At 40.3% G+C, this 15,542-nt stretch overlaps 1 protein-coding gene and 1 long non-coding RNA gene across 4 annotated transcripts in view; both read left to right on the forward strand.

Annotated features, from left to right (window-relative positions):
- The window catches only part of LOC123370250, an 87,023-nt gene extending 79,957 nt beyond the window's left edge, over positions 1 to 7,066 (forward strand). Inside the window, exons 3-5 of the long non-coding RNA XR_006579328.1 lie at positions 2,535 to 2,591; positions 3,257 to 3,385; positions 6,524 to 7,066. This is a non-coding gene — a long non-coding RNA (uncharacterized LOC123370250). The remainder of the gene's footprint in view (positions 1 to 2,534; positions 2,592 to 3,256; positions 3,386 to 6,523) is intronic.
- An 857-nt stretch (positions 7,067 to 7,923) lies between these two features.
- LRRC4C (leucine rich repeat containing 4C) overlaps positions 7,924 to 15,542 on the forward strand; it is a 569,742-nt gene continuing 562,123 nt past the window's right edge. For all 3 annotated transcript variants that reach the window (XM_045016616.1, XM_045016617.1, XR_006579326.1), the window contains exon 1: positions 7,924 to 8,055. The gene's annotated coding sequence lies outside the window, so the exon portion shown is untranslated. The remainder of the gene's footprint in view (positions 8,056 to 15,542) is intronic.

The following is a 15,542-nucleotide window of genomic DNA, read 5'->3' on the forward strand; positions in this document are numbered from 1 at the left end:
TGTACAGCATCACGTCTCTTTCTATTTATCAAGGCTTATATCCATTTCTCACATGCCTTCTTGCAATACAGCTGTTCATTCAGGGTTCACAATTCTGCGCACTTTCTTTCTGAAGAAAGAAAATCATGGCCTCAAAGTAGGCCGTTTTCTCGCTGAAGGACAAATACGTCTGTGGGGATTTCAGATGCTGTGCAGCACATTTTCTAGGAGGAATTCAGTCATGTAGACATTTTCAACATGTAGTCAGTGCTGAGCTGTACAAATACCAATATACATCCAAGAAATTCATTTGCATATTAAGACTTAGTTTCAATAGTGTCAGGTTCCATCTCATTCATTGTTTTCTTTTTTGGTAAGATTTATGTTACAAAATACAGTTCAATCACCTGTGGAAGCTACAAGAATGAAAATGAACTGAAAGTATCTGGATGTGCCTAATAATTTATAGTGGACAGGGAAGAGCATACATTATTGACACAACAAGCCACAAAACACTGAGACAATTACATTTTACACTTTGTGTTGTAATGTTTCAAAAGATTGGTTTAATAATTGATCTGCTCTAATGTCTTAAAAGAGAGAGAATCTACTATGCCGAATAGTTAACTCAGAGGTTAGGGCGGCAAATTTTAAAGGCACTTGTGCAATGGGGGGGTTCGTGGAGAGGGCAACTGTACCTAGGGATGTGAGGTTTAAAAGTGGCCCAAATCAATGTCCCAGATCTAGCAGATGGAAAAGTACCTGGAGCTCACAACACACAGGATTGCATTTTCAGTAGGTGACGCTCTGGGCACTCAGTACACGAAAGAGCATGGTCAGTTGTGCATATTCAACACTAAAATAAATTAACTGAAACTTGTTTGCACAACTAGCTCTTCAGCGCACACCTCCAGGAAACTATATCTATGTGGGAACTGTACTCATGCCTTTCTACTAATTTGTTCCATGTACAATATGTTGTTCTTTTAGGCACCTTTGCCAGGTGTTGGCAGAGAAAAATAGTGGGTTTGAAGTAGAAGGTGTGTGTGTAAGGGGGAAATGCCAATGCACCCAGATGAAAATCAGGTACCCAGAAGAGGGGAGACTTGAAATGTGGAGTGCTTTAAGTTAGACCATTTCAACTAGGCGTACTCTGAAGATGTCTACTACCAGTAAAGTAGTAGACACCGCCTGAGTCAGTGGCAATATCTGAATGATATTGGATGAAAAATAACAAATTGTGGTAAAGTGAGTGGGAAGATTGTTCACTTGCAGGGGGTACCCCAGGGGCAATTGCTTTCTTACACTTTAGCAGTGTCTATATGCTTCAGCAAGGTTGCTGAGCAGGTCTTTACCACTTTACCATACAGGCCCGAGAATGTGGGTATGGAATATGTGTATTAGTCCACATTAAGTCCTTTATTTCAATTTTGGATAAGACCTCAGACTGAATAATAATGGCAGACTGTTTAAGGAAAACAAATTTATGATACATATTAATCATGAAAGGGGAAAGTGCAAGGCCTTAAACTGATTCCAGACTCCAGGAATAGGGACTTGTGAACTGTTTCCAGTGAGAACTTCATGTCTACAAAAAGCAGGGGTTCTCCCTTTACTTGCCATTGCCTTCAGATTGCTACACTGCTGGAAGGCATGGGAATAGGACACATGAGGTACTCCCCTCCTCTTGAGATTTGATCAATACTTTTGGAAAAGTAACTGGGCTTCTAATCAAAGAAACAAGATTCTTTACATTGGCCCCTGGACATTATATTTTGAGCATTAACAGTATGCTTGGTGGCGTATAATATGTAGAGGCAGATGCCATCTCTGTCCCAATCTGTCAGGTGAATAGAATTCTATTCACAAGGGCAACTTCAAATTACAGGGTTTGCTATATGATACATAACTCATGGGCCAATGGCAGATGGTCTGGATAATCTAACAGGCATTTTCCATCTCCAGCATTTGGTATCAGAAAATGCATGAGACCTCGCAGGTGATGTATTAACTGGGGTTCAAGTTTTATAGCAAGGTTCAAGACTTTATTTGTTCTCTTGCCTGGCAGTGTTACACTGCATACTGAAGAAGAATATTTGAGATGCTTTGCCACTCAGGGAGGATGGAACATTGCTGCAATTCTTAGTATACTTCAGCTGTTCCTTAAGTGCCTTTTTAATTCCTTGAGCAACTAGGTAAGCAATGTGCAATTTCTTGGAGAGGTAGGGATCTTTGTTCACCAGGAAATCTCTATTGCTATGTGCTCTGTGTACCATATTCTTGACAGACGTGGGGCCATGTATGAATGTACAGTGGGTTAGGATATCTTAAATTCTGGTGGGGGAAGTAAATCTACCAAGAGACAGGTTGTAGCAACACAAAGAAAGTTTAGGGCAGCAGTGACGGCTAAAGCAGCCCTAAATGTGGATGACACTGGCTGTGTTGGGGGCATAGTTCTGGCATTAGGGAGGAGGTTTCAGTGAGGCAGGATGTATTTCCCTGACCTGGAATTAGGCCATGACACTATGTTTAACCCTTCTGTTTCTTATTCAAAGTGCCACTTCAATGACTTCCCTTTTTACATCACATCCTGTGCCTAGAATGGTGGAAAGGTGAGTAAATCATCAGGAAACCTGTCCTTAATGTGCTGACTTAGCTATAATTTTTGCAGCTCACTGTGTGGTGACAGGTGCTTGATAGAGCAGGCAGCACAGAGGTAGATGAAAGCCGCACTACATCCAGCACTGTCTGCTAACTGTCTTCTATTTATGAAACTGACCTCCCATGAGGCTTTTCCTAATTTTAGCAGGAACTGCTCTGTTGAAGCTTACAAACTTCAGGCAGAGATACAATAGCAAGATGGATAATGTGTAATCAAAGAGTAGCACTTAGGAGGAACCTGTGGTGTCCTCATGCCAGCATAATGACCTTGCGTTTATTAAAATAAATATCCCCAAGCAAGGCAGTGCCAAGAAGTTTAACAGCAGAAATATTTTCCCCATCTTCCTGCTGGTGAGTGAGCTTAGTCTAAAGGTGTCATCTTCAACTGAGAGCAGCCTATGTGTTCATAACAGTTAAGGTTAATTTAGTTGCATATGATAAATAACTGCAGGCAGGAAAGTGGTGGTTTAAAGCAAAATTGAGAAATTCTCCAGCTGGCTGAGAAAAGCTAGCGAAGTCCCCTGCATTATTACAACTAGTGGTGATGATAAAAATGTTAAAAAGTAAAAATGAGCCAAAGCAGTTGCAAACCTTGTCCTGGTTTATGGGTTCATAGGCTGCTCCAGTGATACTCTTATATGGCAGTCTAAAATGTCTCTAGGTCCAGTAGGAATAATGCAAAAATTGCAGACTGATCATGCGAGAACTGATGTCACTAAACCAGAAGTAATCTAAGCACCCAAAGGTCAGAATCTATTTAACTACTCTTGATACTAGAGCTGGTGGGAAATGTTTCATCACAATGATTTTACAGATGGGGAAAATGGCCTTTTTCACAAAACTACAATTTCCTGTGGTAACATTTCAGTTTTCCCAAACATTTTCAGGAATGTTGAAATGATGATAGCTCCCTGACTGCCTGCTTGGATGCTTTTTTGTCAATTTCACTTTTGGCCTGCAGCCAGGACAGGAAATTGGCAAAAGCTTTCCCTTAGGGCTGCCCAGGCTGAGTGCCCTGATGCTCTACCTTTCAGTATCCCCTGCCTCTCCCCAGCTCTGAATCTGGAGAGGAAGAGAGCCCACTCTCCTCCCCAGCTCTTTGCCCCTCTGGGACCCAGAACTGGACAAGGAAGGCTAAGTATCGAGGCCCTGTGCCTCTCCAGACACAAAGCTATTGAGGGAGGCTGACTGATGAGACTCTGTGCCTCACAGTGTCTGAGATCTGGTCTACACTAGGAATTTACTTCAGTATAGCTATGTCTCTTAGGCTTTGGCTACACTTGCATTTCAAAGCACTGCCGCGGCAGCGCTTTGAAGCGCTAAGTGTAGTCAAAGCGCCAGCGCTGGGAGAAAACTCTCCCAGCGCTGTCCGTACTCCACCTCCCTGTGGGGAATAACGGACAGCGCTGGGAGCGCGGCTCCCAGCGCTGGGGCTTTGACTACACTGGCGCTTTGTAGCGCCGCAATTTGCAGCGCTGCAGAGGGTGTGTTTTCACACCCTGCTGCAGCGCTGCAAATTTGTAAGTGTAGCCAAGCCCTTAGGGGTGTGAAAAATCCACACTCTGAGCAACACAGTTAAAATGACTTCACCCCCAGTGCAGATGAGTGCTAGGTCGACGGAAGAATTCTTCCATCAACTTAGCTTCTTCCTCTTGGGGAGGTGGATTACCTATGCCAATGGGAAAAGTTCTCCTATTAGCATAAGCAATGTGTACACTGAAGTGCTACATTTTAAGCGTAGACATAACCTGAGTGACTCACAATCATTAATGAACATATCCTTACAACATCCCTGCAAGGGAAGGGAGTATTATCCTCTCTTCATAGTGGAGACTGGAAGTATAGAGAGGTGCAGTGACTTGCCCAAGTTCACAAAGGAGTTCTGTTGGCAGAGCTTGGAAATGAATCCACATCTTCTGAGTTTCAATCCAATCCCTTAACTTCAAGGCTTTCTTACCACCACCACGAAAGATCCATGTTATATATGGAAGCCAGCCAAGATAAGAATTGGTTAAATTATCTGATCAATAAACAAGGTCCTTCCAGGAAACCAGTTTCATTTGATTAATATGGCAGGTCAGGTAAGGGCTTTATTGAAATTCAGCACACATTTGTATTGCAAGAGCATTTTTTAATTTCAAACAGTCCTGAGTATGTGACTCAGTCAGTGAAAGATTTTATAGAAGAACCAATGCTAGACAGAGTTCAATTGCAGTCTGACAGTGACCCTGATTGCCTTGTGATCTATTACACCAACCTGCCAAGGATGCAAAGACTTAGCTGATTAGCACCATATGCATTCAGATTTCCATATGAAATTAAAAGGTTAATTAAGCCAGAGAGAGAAAGAAAGGAATGTGATGAATGGGCCTTGAAGTGGAACTTAGGTTATGGAGCATAAATCCCGTTTCTTCCAAAGACAGATCAGAGAGGAAAGTGAACGTTGTCAGATGGGTTTTACTAAAATGGGAAGAAAACAAAACTGACTGTGTTAATGTGCAACAATTGCCATGAAAATGTCAGCATTTACTCAGAGCTGGCAAAGAGTGATATTTGAGATACCATGTACCCCTCTTCCTCATATTTGCCATAGCATATAAGTGAGAGAACAGTGTTGTCTGTTGGTAAATATTTATTTTAATAGCAATGATTTTACAATGGATGTTAAAGTCTCTCAAATTTAGTTAACCATAAATACAGAGAGCTTATTAATGGGGAAAAATAGATCATTTATATTACCTTTTGGATAATGGGCAGTATTAACAAAATTGGTTGATCATCAAAGTACAGAAGGTCCTAAATTGTCCAGAAAGAAGTGGAGGTGATAGAGATTGGAGAGGAATAGAATGGATTACAAATCGGTAAATTCAGTCCCTTCCCAGCAGCCAGTATGGAGACTTGCATTTTTGTGTGCACTTGTATGGTTGAATTTGGAACCTGGAATTGAAGGTCACATTTATGAGATGGAATATAGTATCCTGGAATTCAGCAACATGGAAAGGGATTTTGGGGTAATGTTTGATAACCAGCTGAACATGAACTCCCAGTATGATGCTGTAGCTAAGAAGATAAAGGTAATCCTTGGATGTATAAGTAGGAGAATATCTAATAGGAGTAGGGAGGTGGTGTTTTGTCAATATAGGACATTAGTGAGACCATTACTGGAACACTGTGTCTAGTTCTGATGTCCACATTTCAAAAAAGATGCAAAAATATTGGAAAGGGTTCAGAAAAGAGCTACAAGAATGACTTGACATATAAAACCATGTCTTCTAGTGAGGGACTAGAAAAGTTTAATCTATTAGTTTATCCAAGAGATGATTAAGTGCTTATCTGTGGCCCTACAATTTGGACTATGGGGGTATGAATTACAACATGCACTGTAACTCCCCCTCGTGGATGATGCTGGCATGAAGTAAAAGGTAGCTAGTTCATGTTACTATAGTCCTTTTTAAAGAAGACTGTTAGTGGGAACTAGCTACCTTTTACTTCATGCCAGCACACTGTACATGGGGGAATTACAGTGCAGCATGCTAGTGCACTCTACAATTCATACCCCCATAGTCTGATCTGGGACCATGTAGACAACCCAAAGAGGTGAAATGATCATTGTTTACAAGTATGTGAACTCTCTTGTGAATAGATTTCTGATAGTAAATTACTCTTTAATCTAACAGAAAAAAGGTATAATGAATGTTACTCAGAGGCCCATTGATGGCTCACTACTCTGTGTCAGCAACTCTTATCAGGCCTAACATACTCACTATACCCAACTCATTGTTGTCATAACTTTTAAAACAGTGTTTCCCAAACCTGGGATGCTGCTTGTGTAGGGAAAGCCCCTGGCAGGCCAGGCCAGTTTGTTTACCTGCTGCTTCCACAGGTCCTGCCAATGGTGGCTCCCACTGGCTGCGGTTCGCTGGTCCAGGCCAATGGGAGCTGTGGGAAGCGGCGCGGGCCGAGGGACGTACCAGTTTTTTCCAGACAAAGGAAAGGGGTTGACAACTCAAGCCAGGTGTGGCCAAGGACATTGGGCTATTCATTTGTATCAGAGATTTAAAGACGATCATTTGCTTTATAAAAAATCAAAAGTGTGAGAGAAGGCAGCATGGCATCAATACCAGACAGCCTGGCTTCTATACACAGCAGGGGAAAGGAGCTTTATCTGGGGATACACATCAAAAGAATACATTTCAAAGGTTTACAGGACTATGAAGAGAGGAGAAGAGAACCTCTAACTTTATCCTTCACCTGAGGGAGAAAAAGTAACCCAGCTTTTGGGCTCTGTGTTGGATCCTGGCTAAGAACCATCCAACCATGCTGGAAGAATCGCTATGGTGAAGAAACTTTGAACAAAAGACACTGGTTTGTTAAGCTGAGTTTTGGTTTTGGTAGCATATTTTCACGTTTGTTTGTCTGTAACCATTTCTACCCCTATTACTTCTACTTGGTATCACTGAAACCTATGTCCTTATGTCAATAAACTTGTTTTACTTTTAATGTAAACCAACTCAGTGCTGTGATTGAAGAGAATGATGTGTTATTTCAGTTAAGTTAATAAATTGCTGGGCATTGACTCTTTAAATGAGCAGCAAACTTCATATAGTTTTGGGGGTGTTACAGCAAGAGGGGTTGGGCACTGCAAAAATATGTTTGTAGGGCTGGAAGTGTTGTTGAGGTCCCTCTGCGGAGCATTTAAAGCACCCAGAGTTGCAATACAGATGATGACTGAATACCTTACTGGCCTGGGTGAACTTCAAAGTGTCTCAATGACATCCAGTAATTGAAATCTGAAGCCAAAGTCAGAATAGAAATAAGGTGCAATTGTTAAGTGAGGGTAATTGACCACTGGAACAATTTACTGAGGGGTGTTGTGGATTCTCCATCAATTGAAGGTTTAAATTAAGGCTGGCTGTCTTTCAGAAAGAGATGCTGTAGCTCAACCAGAGATTATGGGTTTAAGAACATAGGCTTGATGCAGAAATTACTGGGTGAGTTTCTTTTCTCTGTGTTATGCAAGTGGTCAAACTATATTATCAAAAGGATCCCTTCAGACCTTAAAATCTATGACTATACACAAACTTGGGGTGGAGGATTTCTCCCTAAAATGTCACAACAAATCTGAATTTATTTATTTATTTTAAATCTCAGTTTTATGATCTAATTTGGAACCTGACTCCCCAAGAGTTTTGGACACCTGAGTTTGTCAATACTGTCCTTAACTGCATAAAAAGGAGGAAATAAGCCCTGAAAGACAGCTTGAGCAGCCAGACTTAGAAGAGAAGAGCTGGCAGCTGCGGCTTGTTGAGCTGCTGGGAGGCAGAACTGACAGCTGTGCCTCCTAAGCAAAAAAAACTGAGAAGAGAGAGAAGTTGCTCTTTTCCTAACCTAGAAGTCTCCAAAGCCAGACCACAGGTAAGGGAAAGGAGTAGCTGGGAATTCTTTGCCTTGTTTCTGCTGAAGATGACTATACTGGTGTGCAAAGAGTAATATTTACTTTTGTTTTCTCAACCTAGAACCTTGGCTTAATGAAACAGCCTTGTGTAGTTTGCAGGCAGTAGGAGTAAATAGAAAGAAAACACCATGCTTGGTTTGTTTCATTTGGACCTGTCTGTGATTATTTTATTCCCTCTGGAGGGGGGACCTGACTTATAGGGAACTCCATGGGAAACTAGTGATCCTACTCCATGATCCCTTCTTAAATACCATCTTTTTAGATAGTGCCTTTCCTACAGGATCCCTAATTACCTCTCCCTATCCCTGTGCCCACACATGTACAGGAACTGTCTTATCAAACACTGAAATTGAGCCTCCCCTTGGGTGAATCATGGTAGCTCTTTAAAAGTGTACAGCAACACTATGCATAATCTAAGATAGGAAAAGAAAAGTAATATATGTGATTGCAGATTCCTCTTCAGCATTGGGAACAGAATACAATTGCTTAAACTGAGAATGTGGACAAGTGCAATTAAGTTACTAAAATTAAAAATACGAACATTACCCATAAAAGACCAGATACCCCCTTCCATTGACAGTCATTCAGAGAGTTATGGAGTGGCCAGAAAATTCCACTGCAGTGTATTCTCCATATGGAATACCCTCCAAAGGGGGATGGTTTGGGAGCAAGAGCATGAAGGAAGATGGAAAGATTCCAACCTTCTAAATTTAGTGGATCATTGAGGAAGGACATACTATCACTCATGGAGACAGGATCTCTCCTTCACAAACTGCTCATTCTCCATGCTGCTTCAGGATCAGAGTCCTGGACATGCCTCCTTTTGGTTTTCTGCTGCTATCAGTTGCTTTCTCCTGTGGTTGCTTATATGCAACAGGAGTCCAGGATGTTTTAAGAAGGAGTGCAGGTATTACAGCTAAGCTGCCATTTTGTCAGACACCAGACTGCTGTGTTGGACTCAACCTTTGGATCCCTTATGTTTTTAAGCTTAGTGGATCTGAGCAGCACCCAGGTACTGTCTCTATGGGTATGCTTACACTACAGACTGGGGGTGTGGCTTCCCCTGCTTGCATAAACATAGTAATGAATATAAACAGTACTGTAGCCATGATATCATGGGTAGCAGCAGTGGAGGTGTGGCTTAGTCATGCAGCATATGTATCCACCAGTTTCAGGTGGGTTGTTAGCCCCTTGCTAGGTATAAGGATTCTACCCAACACCTCCTGAGTGTCCTGATCAAGAGGGAGGCTATGATGCAAAAGTGATGGGTGCAAAACAGTGTACAATCAAAATGGTGTTCACCACATGGAATAGAGTTTCCAGATTGATTATAGGCATTTTACAGATGTACTAAATACTCACACAGGGAATATAGAATGACACCATGGAAATGGCTCTTCTGTCCCCACCTTTATATGCCAGTGAAAAGTTCAACCTCATTATGTTGCTTTTTTTCATGGAAGTCAAGGGGACCATTTGAGCCCAGGTCATGCCACCCTCCTATCTGTGGTGGTAGTGACAAATTTATTAATTTTAGAAGCCCACTTTCAAAGATGGAGAAAACATTGTGATCCCTTTGAGCATGTGACTTGTAGCCCTTGCTGCCCATCTACCTCTTCAGCTGATATGCAGCTGTTTGAAATGTAGACTGTTTAATCAGAAGACAATCTTTGTGAAAACTAGGTTGGAATGACTGATAACATTGGGGATTTTAGTCTGTAACAACAGCCAAGTGCCTAGACAGCTTTATTGATGTGTTATCATGACGTGGAGTGAACAAACCTCAGCAGGAGAGGCAAGGACATGTTCCTTGTGTTTATTGATCTGCAGTCTCTTATGTAAAATACCACATTTCTGAATTTCTTGAGTGGTGTTATTGATGTAACTTCTGCCAGCATAAGATCTGAACTGCAGCCACCAAATTGATTTGTCTTGTCAGATTTGAAACGCCAATCTCCTTCACAAAAATAAATAAGCAAATAAAAAAATAAATAAAAAAATAAATAAATAAATTTGAAAGGTTTGTGCAATATCTCACTGCCCCATTCAGGTCTTGCTACTACTGTGAAGAGCTGAAAGAAAACAAATATCCAGGCAGCCAGCCAGTTGGCCCTGAATGCACTTAGAAAGCGTGTCGCATATACTCAGTGCAACATATGATTATGTTGAATAATGGAATCCTATGCAGGGGCTCAAAAGATGGTTGTTTATCATCATTACCTGGCCATCCTGTCAAGGGTAGAGCTGTCATCCAAAATGATCACCAAACTGCCACAGCAACTTCATGAAGGGCCAAAGTAATTTCATTCCCCAAAACATCAGGGGGTAACTTTCTTTAAACAGTGTGAATGACTGATTCAATCAAGCAGGCCAACAGTGTTTTCTTTCTGGAGTTATTCAGATACTTTTTGTTTTTTGAGGGTGTGATTTTTGTTTTACTGTAATGAAGAGTCTGTATTAGTGCCCTTTTGTTTGCTTTACATGGACATGCACAGAAATACATCTTGACAGGAGCATGTACAGTTACAGTGAATTTTAAGCAAACATTAAGGAATATTCACAGAAAGCTTTTAACTTATAAACACGAGTATTGTACCCAACACTTGATTGGGAAGCTATAACTTCTAATCAGGGAGTTGAAACAAAATCATATATCCTATGCATGAATTCAAATGTACTGGGTGTGCTGACACTTGTATGTTTCACCCACAACATCCTTTTAGCCCCAGTGGGGTTTGTGGGCATACATTCTAGCACTTGCATGTCTTTGAGAGTTAGATGTCTCAAAGGGCTCTCGTGTAACTGTTAGCAGGAATTTGCACTTGTGAAGTGTAGGCACAAGCTATGGCTAACACAAGTGGACGCTGAAGGCTGGAAATATGTCCCCTTAATGCCATATAGTACCTGTTAAATCAATGGAAGTGTGAAAAATGTTTCTCTTGCTGTTTCTTTGGAACAAAATTGTGCTTAGCTGTTTGGTTCATGGAAGAATAACCTCATCCCAATACTTGTGAGATTTCTATAACTTTTGCAGTACCGTTACCAAACAGATGTGTTCTTAGCTGCTAATTTGCAATGCAGATCAAAGAGCACTTCAGCAGCAAGACTTCAGTGTTTTGCCAATAACTTAAATGTTCATTTAAAACAATGTTTAAGAAGTGTTGAGAAGAGAACATAACAGAACTCATTAAGGGGGAACATCAGTGTAATATACAAGATATTCTAATCGCCGCAACTAATTACAAAGAAGAATACATATGTAAAAAAGCTGTTTTCAGAAGTGTCTTAAATATATCGAAGCAGGATTAACAATAAAACAAGAAGATGACTATTTGACAGATGTAAAGAATGTCTCAGCGAATTGGCGTCACAACTAGAAAGCATTTGAAATAGAGAAACTTTACAACAAATTTTGAATTTCTCCATTCCAATCTCCCCTCAGACTGTAAGGTTGGAGATCCCACTTAAAGAGATGACTCCTATAGGCTGATGGAAATATTGAAACAGTGATAGTCATTTCTTAACATTCACTATTTAATGTATATTTTTAATCTAAAAAATATTTAGCCCTTTAAAATATTCATACTGATGGATTTTACTTTGCCACTACATTGTCTATGATCCCTGCAGTCTCCCATTATAATCCCACAAATAATCCTTATTTGTCCATTTACAAATTCTTATGATTGTTACTGTCTGTTTCCAGCATCACCGATTCCTATTCATTTTTCCTGCCTGCTGTATTATTAGTACAAGTAAAGATGGACTGAAATCTAAATTGTCAAAATCTGGACTTGTGGTTTTAAATCCAGGTCCAGAGCCAAACATTCCCAAATTTCCTGAGTATTCAGCCCATTTTAGAAAGATTTCAGTCAGAAACTACCATCTGAATCTGGTATCATGAATCAACCTGAGGTCCAAGCCCATCTCTAAATAAAATAATTTTGCCAACTCTTGAAATATTTTGTGGTTTTGTTAGTGTAATATTTTATAATATTTTTTTAAATTATTCTAGTCCTTATGAGTTCAGATAAAACTTGAAAATGTGACTGAAAAGCTCAAAAACCAGAAGAAAAAGAACACAACATAAAAAAAAATCTAATTTTTGAATGGTTTGGTTTGGCAATGCTGGTAAGAGATTCTCCCACCCCATTAATTCATGGCTTCATCCTACAACCATTTGCTACTCATCTTAGTGCTTATTAATATGAGTAATTGTTTTAGTCTACTCACAATAAGAGCCCCTCTGCTGGTGATAAGCATTTGCTTCTTTGGGTTTCTTGTCTCAAGAGGAGTCATCTTTAGTGAAACATAGTGTAAAATGGTTACTCTTTACATTAAATTTCCATGCTGACCAGAATAATTTTTGCTTTCTTTATTAAATGCATATAAATAAAAATATTCAGTCAAAACAATGTACTTGGAAGGGGTTGAAATACTCTTCCTACTCCAGCCAAACAAGCTGATTTGAAAATGGAAACAAAATAGTGAGGAGACAGAAATGAAACCATAACATGTTATGTCAGGAAATCTTTGCCTGTGCAGACAGGCCCTTTGCATAGAGTGTTAGGGGCTTGTCCATCATTCCACACCAATGATTTTCAGAAGCATTAAACATACTCAAGTGTGTGTTTTTCTGCAAGCAGTTTCACTTCAGCCTGCTGGCTAATTTGATGATTTTGACATAAAAAGATTGTTAAAGGTAAACTGGAAAGCTTTATTTTATGTAAATTGTTTAAGGTCCCAAATCAGTAACCAAATACATGAGTAGGGCTGAAAAAGTAACAAGGGATTACAATTTAAAACAAGAGGGTTGAAAATCCTGCCACAGCAGCAATTGATGGTACAACACTGTAACGGCTCCAGTTGTTCCTCCCCCACTGAACTTGTTCATGTGAGGTAACGGTTCCTGCTCTATGAAGGCTCTCCACTGCAGGGTCCCAACTATCAACACTTCTCCTCAAGACCTACATGAGAACACTAGGAGAGACAGAGAGATGCCATGGGCTTGGCTGCCAACACATAGTACGCCAACTATGCTAACTATATGACTCATTCTCAAGTGATGCAACCATTGCCACTACTAAAATATCAAGCTGCATCTAGGAAATGAACTCTTGGATGGAGAGCAGCTGGCTCAAGTTGAACCCAGGCAAGACTGAAGTTCAAAGCAGAAACGTTTCAAAGAACTGGGCATGAGGCTTTTTCTGCCTCCCATCAAATCTATACACTTCCCATTCATCATAGGGGAGCAATATGTTAGCTCATATTTCCAAAAATGTCATCTTTCACCTCCAGCTGGCTAGGAAACTTCATCCTGTCCTCCTGGAGCAGGACCTAGCCATGGTAATCTATGAATTTGTCACCTCCAGGCTGGATCACACATAGGCTTTAGCTGGTACAGAATACAGCTGCCCACCATGTACATGGCTCAAGAGTAAATGGATCAATCCATAGCTACATCAAAGACCAAATTTTGTTGTATGAGCCATCACAACAGATATAGACTTCTGAGATAATCAGACCCCTGGAGGAAACTTATGAGAGCTGAGGACAAACCATCATCTGTCAAGGGGATCTAGATATGTGAACAATCTTCCAGAGAACTTCAGGCAAATTCAGAGTCTGACTATCTTTAAGAAATGCTGTAAAGCCCTTCTCTTTGAGAAAACCTTTCCACCATAAGTGATGCTCACAATTCCAACACCCCTTTTTATTACTAATTCTCTGCCAATGCCTTCACACACACCCTCCCAAGAAAAAACCCTCTCCCAAACAGAATTGACCCAAGAAGGAGAAGACTTAATGAAATCCACAAGGGGCTTCATTATTGCTATTAATTTTACAGGGAAGGCATTCAGATACCACGATGGGTGCGCCATACAAAATTCTGAAGAAAATAAATGAAGAGGAAAACTAGTTTGTAGTTTAGTTGATTGATTGACTTTTGCATGAGAGATACAGAATTCTGACACGTTTTGGGACTTTTAAAAACATATATTCTACAGAAATTGGCCCGATTATTGGCATGATGCTATATTTATATGATATCTTTATACTCTGCTGCAGGCAGAATCCAGGGAAATCAACTATGACATGGAATCACCGAGAGAAAATACATGTAGAACCTTACAAGGTCATCTTTATGTTTTTTGGGACTGTCTCCTTACTGGAGTGTGGTGTGAATAGTGACTCTCTGAAAGTGGGCTACCAGGCTTCTGATGTCCTCTCCATGAGTCAAAATCAAATTTGCCAATTTTTAAAATATATTTCCTAGTTTTGTTGTTTTGTTTTTCCATAGCTGAAAAACTCCTACTTCAGTTTGGAGAATTGGGATGAATACTTTGGTTCTTGTGGATCATCAGCACCAATAATACAAGATATAGGCAAAATCATGCTTGTTACATTCTTCTATTATGCCCTCATTTACAAGTTTGCAACTCCATTATGCTTCATTGATGTAGCGCAGGATATAAATGAGAGACTAACTTGGACTTTTTCACTAGTAGGGTGGTGAAGAACTGGAATGGGTTACCTAGGGAGGTAGTGGAATCTCCTTCCTTAGAGGTTTTTAAGGTCAGGCTTGACAAAGCCCTGGCTGGGATGATTTAGTTGGGTTTGGTCCTGCTATGAGCAGGGGGTTGGACTAGATGACCTCCTGAGGTCCCTTCCAACCCTGAGATTCTATGATTCTATGATTCTATGACTTCAGAGTCTGTATTACTGATGATAATGTATGAAGAGGAAATAATCCACCTTGACTTTCAGATTCTCAGTAGAATTTTCAGGGCTGGCAGTTAGAAAAACATCTTTAACTTTTAAATGGTGAGAACAGGGTATTAGTGAGGACACTGTAAACACCATGATGCCATTTTTACATAAGCACCAATCTCTCTAAAATGAATTCTTCTTTTAACCTGAAGTCTGCTCATGCAGAGGCGCAAAGAAGGGTCTTAAGGCATATCAGAGAATTAGCTGTTCTGGAGCTAAAAGCCTGAGGAAGGGCTAGAATTGAAATACTGAAAATCAAATGAGAAAATGTGAAGTTTTGCTGGGAAAGGAGATACCTGGCTAATTTTAATTAATAAGAATTAATCTCTGGTTTTCTTATGAAATTCATCTTCTAACTCCACTTGGAGAGACTTTGATTCCATCTCCAGTTCTTATGGGAGCCATTGTTCCTCATTAAAGTAATAAGAATTACTGGAGTAAGGAACTGACTTGGCAGCTTGCCTCTTCCCAGCAGTCTTGATGGGAGTTCTCAGAATGTAATAAAGGATAACAGAAAAGACCCATAGTCCTCTCTACTGGAAATCTGACCATATGGTACAATCTTTTTTTAAGGGTTAAGACGTTTATTGCAGGGGTAAATTGGATCACAATCTTTATTTACTCAAGACTCCTCAGCAAACACACATCTTACCATGATGCAACCATTTACTGTAAT

Source organism: Mauremys mutica, chromosome 4 (genome assembly GCF_020497125.1).
Source record: "Mauremys mutica isolate MM-2020 ecotype Southern chromosome 4, ASM2049712v1, whole genome shotgun sequence".
Lineage (NCBI taxonomy): Eukaryota > Metazoa > Chordata > Testudines > Geoemydidae > Mauremys > Mauremys mutica.